This window comes from Aulostomus chinensis, chromosome 9 (genome assembly GCF_037954235.1).
Source record: "Aulostomus chinensis isolate RoL2024-O1b breed Wild chromosome 9, RoL_Achi_v1.0, whole genome shotgun sequence".
NCBI classification, from domain to species: domain Eukaryota; kingdom Metazoa; phylum Chordata; class Actinopteri; order Syngnathiformes; family Aulostomidae; genus Aulostomus; species Aulostomus chinensis.
The window spans coordinates 3,457,678-3,463,694 of NC_141328.1; the positions used below are offsets into that span (position 1 = coordinate 3,457,678).

Consider the following 6,017-nt stretch of genomic DNA (forward strand, 5'->3'; position numbering starts at 1 on the left):
GGACTGACGTTTATTTGCTGACTGTAACTTTTCAACCAAAAAGTAAAGAAGCCCGAGAGTGGAAACACATCAGCGAGGAGATGACCAAGAAAAGTGCGGAGTCAAAAGTGGTGTCATCAAGTTCTTTGGCAAGTTATCATGCATTTGTCTTGTGGGTTCTTGAGTCCAAAATGGTGGAGGCTTGTTTCCACTGCCTCATGCTGATGATGCAATGAAACGACCAATTAGCTTCTCTTCCTGTCGGTGTAGGTTAGAACCACTTTAAAAAGAAAACCAGTGTCTTTGCTTGTGGAAAATTATGTCGACTCCATGGAAACTCTATTCCAGATCATGTATGTCGGAAGCTTGTATGTTGAACGTGTGACACAAATACCCATGCACGTGCGCGCACGCGCGCACACACACACACACACACACACACACAGGGAATATCATTGTATGGGTGTGTGTGTTGGTCTCACCTTTGTTCTTCCTCCTGTTTTTTACTTTCTGTCCTTCCTCTCTTGTCCTCGGCTGCATGAGGCCGCTCTGCATTATTAATGACACGCACGCACCCACACACACACACGCGCACACACGCACACTCTGAGTGAGTCTCCTCTTACGATCAATACATCCACAAAAAGCCTCAGACCCTCCAACCCTCCTCTTCACCAGGGAAAGTCTTGTTGTACTGAAACCTTTCATGCCGACATGCTCGATTCTGTTAGCATGTTAGCTTATCGAGATGCACTCAGACTACACAGTCCTAAAGCTGCTTTTTTACTTTCCTGTGCATGTACAGTGACAACAACCAGAACTTTTTTTTAAAGACCTTGCTTCCTGTCTTTTTGCTAAGCTAGGCTAACATCGCTGTGTGCTCACATTTCACCCCAGAAAAAAATAATCCTTCCAGCTACTTCATCCTGATGTTTCTCCTCTCAGCTGCACCAGATTGAACTGTAAGTGTGTTGACTTATTTGCACTTGATTGAATAGACGGGAAACACACACACACACACACACACACACACACACACACACAAACACACACACACACACATCCACGCCCCCCCACCCCCCCCACACACACACACACACATAAAGGTTGGAAAAATCGATGGTTAATCAGGTAGTGAGGGGCTTTAAGACTCAGGGGACAGTTTGTTTTAGTCACCATTACTGCTATTTTCCCTGAGGTGAAAACACACACACACACACACACACACACACTCACACTTTTAAGTCTTATTTGAATTGTTAATATTTCTGTAACAAACACATGAGGAACTAAAATAAATCCTGACTTCATGTGTCACGTGAAGTTGAAAGTGTTCAAGCAGAAATAAACTGTTTCAGTGGAGAAAAGCTGTGCAGACCTGAAAGGGTTAATGGGGGGGGGGGGGGGTCAGGTGTCGGACTGATGAGTAGAACCGTGATCAGAAACACCAAACATGTGAAGACGTGTGTCTGCATGGTCGTCCAATTGATTTGGAGCTGAGAGGACATTAAGACACTAACGAGCTAGTTAGCATACCAACTGCTGTGCCGGTTACAGACGTCATGGCAACGTTGAACCTTGTAATTGTGGACGTGATGTATTTGATTAAAAAAAAACAAAAAACGAAGAAACAAATAATTTTTGTGAAAACTGGTTGATCTTTGAGAGCCAACCGATAGCTGATGGTGTGGTTCTGTGTCTATTCCAAGAGCAGCTGTTACTTCTGCTTTTCAGGTGAATGTTGTCACCATGGTTACAGCCTCGCTCGCAACAAACAAACAGTGTGTACATGTGTTTTTTATGTGTCGCGTCCTCTCCATCCCCAGTGACATCAGTTGTTGTGTTTCCCTCAAAACATGTTCAGGTTTCAGTGTTATATCACCTTTGACAGCTGATCTTTGACTCTCAGGCTGAGCAAAGCTTCATGGGTAATGACACTGATGACCTCATGACACCACAATACACACAAACACACACACATGCACGTGTTGAACTGATGAGCTCATCGTTGTTCACGCCACTGTGAATCAACAGACACAAAACGTGAAAGACACGTGAAAAAAAAGTGTAAGGTGAGACTGGAAATAACGTCCGAGACGTTCCAGCCATCTTGGATTTGACTGGTGTCCAGAGAGTAAACACTGACCCTGGAATGTGTTTTTTTACAAACATAAACAAAACTTCAGCGTCATTGGCAGGACGCACGTCGATGATTGAGACGCAAGCGTCTGTTGACATGTGGGTATGAACAGCGGGGGTGATGCGTTGAGCTGAAGAACATGATCGCCAGTTGACCTTCCCTCACCACGTCAGCCGCTGCTGAATGAGACGCTGAGGACGAAGTCCAGAAGAGTCCTGATATCCATCTGCTCGCTGTCTCAGAGGAAGACGGCTGAGGCGACGCAGCAGTTTATAATTTAACACTCACACATGGCAGATGAGACTCAGAGCGAGTCAAAGTCCCGAATTTAAACAGAGAGAGAGGAGACAGATGGAGGGAGGAGGAGGAGGAAGATGGAGGGAGGAGGAGGAGGAGGAGAGAGGAAGGAAGAGGAGGATGGAGGGATGAAGAGTTTGAGCATGTTTACAGTATATGTTTAAATGCTCCAGAGGAGGAGGAGAAGGAGGGAAGGGAGAAGGAGCAGAGAAAGACGAGAGGAAGAGGACGACCGAATCGATTGGAGGAAAAAAGGGATGAGTGAGGACGCCAACTTTGAAAGCTGCTAAAATCCAGGCTCCGCCCCTCTGGGACAGATCGACTGCAGGCAGCAAACAGCCGTCAAAGCGGCGATCCGTGAACGCACGAAAGATCGGTCGTGACCTCTGAGAGCAGCAGAGGATGAGGACGAATCACAGGACTTCCCCTTAGACTCAGTGGCGTCCAACGGCATCGCCTCTGGGGGGCGCCAGAGAGGTAACCAGCATATTTGTGGGTGAAAACAGAAGAAAGAAGAAAACAACACAAGCTACTCATTATACATGTTTAGACAAAGACCTCGCAGTGGCAAAGGTAACACCTGTTGGGGGGCGCCAGAGAGATGACATCATCAGCGTAAGTGAAGATGGATCTACAAAAATAACGCAAACTACACACTAAAACAAAGACACAAACTCGAACTGGACAAGACAAAACAACACACACACTAGATACACACTCAGACAAAGACATAGACTTGTATCAGAGACAACACAAACTACACACTAGATACACAAAGACCCTGACTAGCAGCGGAGTCCAACAGCGGCGCCTCAGCGGGGTGCCGGACAGATGACATCATCAACATGATTATGAGTGAAGGTGGATCAACTCGAAAAGACGCAAACTACTCACTCGATACACACTCAGGAAAAGACGTGTACTCACACTGGAGTCAAGATGCAGACGTTTGTTTGTTTGTGTGTGTGTGTGTGTGTGTGTGTGTGTGTGTGTGTGTGTGTGTGTGTGTGTGTGTGTGTGTGTGTTGCCGCAGTGCCACATCTCTCTCCTCCCACTCTGAGGCTAAAAACAAACGCAGCGTCTCTCATTACACACACTGAGAGTCCGATCAATACTCTGAGGCCCCCGGGGCCCACACTGAGAGTGTGTGTGTGTGTGTGTGTGTGTGTTTGTGTGTGTGTGTGTGTGTGTGTGAGTGTGAGCTAGGTCTGTTTAAGGCAGCTCGTGTAAAGTGCATCTATGGCTTTTGAGATATCAACATCACAAAACAGGCGCATAAACAATATGCCTCCCTCACGATGCATTCACTGTCCTGCCTCACGATGCCTTCATTGTCCTGCCTCATCATGCCTTCACATCCCTTCCTCATGATGCCTTCACCGTCCTGCCTCAAGATGCCTTCATTGTCCTGCCTCAAGATGCCTTCACAGCCCTTCCTCATGATGCCTTCACTGTCCTGCCTCTTGATGTCGTCACTGTCCTGCCTCTTGATGCCGTCACTGTCCTGCCTCATAATGCCTTCACTATCCTGCCTCGTGATGCTTTCACTCTCGTCCCTCGTGATGCCTTCACTGTCCTGCCTCTTGATGCCGTCACTGTCCTGCCTCTTGATGCCGTCACTGTCCTGCCTCTTGATGTCGTCACTGTCCTGCCTCTTGATGCCGTCACTGTCCTGCCTCTTGATGCCGTCACTGTCCTGCCTCTTGATGCCTTCACTGTCCTCTCTTGATGCCTTAACTGGCAACCTTTATGATACCTTCACTGTCCTCTACCACAATGGCTTCACTGTCCTCCTGATGCATTTACTGTTCTCTCAGGTGAAGAGACAATCAGGGACTTGTTGTCCCTCTTGTTGTTGGGTTCTTTTGTGACAACACATTGACTCTGTCCACACACACACACACACACACACACACACACACACACACACACACACACACACACACACACCCTTCTATTTTTAGCTGCGCACTGCAGAGAAAACTCGTGAATTTTTTAAACTCTGTAACCCGACTTCTACTTCCACTCTCTCCTCTCGCTGGCAGACATGAGGGGATCGCCGTGGCAACCCCCTGGTTTCCCGGGGCGATTAGAGATCCCTATTACATCATCCCATCCTTACACACACACACCCACTCAAACATGTGCACTTGTGAGGATCCTCACTGAGTTTTCATGTCATCAAATTAGCAAAGATTCTATTTTATATTTACTAAAACAACAACGATGGTTTTACCTGGACTTTCTTCTGGCGGTGGCTCTGTCGCACGTGTATCTGAGTCAGTTAGATGATGGCGTCATCCCTGTCAGCTGGGAGTTTCCATGACTGGGCAGGAACTGCTTCTGGCTACAGTCAGACTTGACCCCGGGACCGAGACACGGAGACACAGTGAACCGTCCTGTCAGAGACCCTCAAAATCTTTATGTTTACAAGCCCTTTGAGTGGTGTTCCTGTGCGTGTAGTGAGATCTGGATACAGGAAGTGTGCCTGGTGTGACAAGTATGGCGTCTGTCATGTGATTCCTACTGACCTTTGACCCATCAACTGACATCGTGACATACGCGGCTGTAAAATGGTAGATGGTTTGATGTTGGTCATGTGACCAGTCACTCACTTGAGTCAGTGCTGATGGAAATCTTGTTCCAGTTGTCCTGCAGTCAGGTGGAGGGGGTGGGGGGGGGGGGTCCCGAGAGGTTGTCACGTGGAGGTCTTCATGATGAGGTCGTCAGGTAGAGGTTTTCAGGTGTGAGGACTTCAGGTAGAGGTCTTCACATGGAGGTCTTCAGGTGTGAGGTCATCAGGTAGAGGTCTTCACATGGAGGTCTTCAAGTGTGAGGTCGTCAGGTAGAGGTTGTCAGGTAGAGGTCTTCACATGGAGGTCTTCAGGTGTGAGGACTTCAGGTAGAGGTTGTCAGGTAGAGGTCTTCACATGGAGGTCTTCAGGTGTGAGGACTTCAGGTAGAGGTCGTCAGGTAGAGGTCTTTATGATGAGGACATCAGGTAGAGTTCCTCCGGTAGAGGTCTTCAGGTAGAGGTGGAGTTCCTCAGGTGGAGGTCTTTACGTGGGGTCTTCAGATGGAGGTCTTGGTTGCCAAGCAGTGATGGTGATGAACGAATATTTCGCTCTAAAGACCTTCACATAAAACAGGAAACAGAAGTCGAGCTTCCGCCTCAGGAGCGTGAGAAGTTGGTTGCTCTCACTCTCACGTCCTGTCTGTGTCATGACATCGTCTTCTCGCCCATCGACTTGTCAGGGCTGATCCAGATGCCGGATCTTGACGCCTGTCTTCAGATGGCGTTGATCAGAGGATTTATGCAAATGAAGTTTCAACAGTTTCACCACAACTTCTCTGAAATCAGTTTTGACTCATTTGAAGTTGTCCTGAAAATCAGATCCATAAAAAAATTAAAACTTTGTATTTCACAAAGTTTGTCTCGTTTCCTTTTTGACAGAAATAAACACAAGAAACTCGTTTTTGTCTTTGAAAATACAATAAAAGTTGCAACCCGATGAGAGTGACATCGGTGGCGCTGGTGTTAAGAGTTAGAAACTAAATCACGTCTCTCACCAGAGATGCATTGTGGGTACTTGAAGAGAAG

At 47.3% G+C, this 6,017-nt stretch overlaps 1 long non-coding RNA gene across 1 annotated transcript; it reads right to left on the bottom strand.

Annotated features, from left to right (window-relative positions):
- Positions 1–465: 465 nt before the first annotated feature.
- LOC147255433 (uncharacterized) lies at positions 466–5,159 on the bottom strand. Its single transcript, XR_015117834.1, has 3 exons — positions 5,032–5,159; positions 4,653–4,774; positions 466–528 (listed from the first exon to the last, which is right to left on the bottom strand). It is a non-coding gene; the product is annotated as an uncharacterized LOC147255433 (long non-coding RNA).
- Between the last annotated feature and the right edge of the window lie 858 nt (positions 5,160–6,017).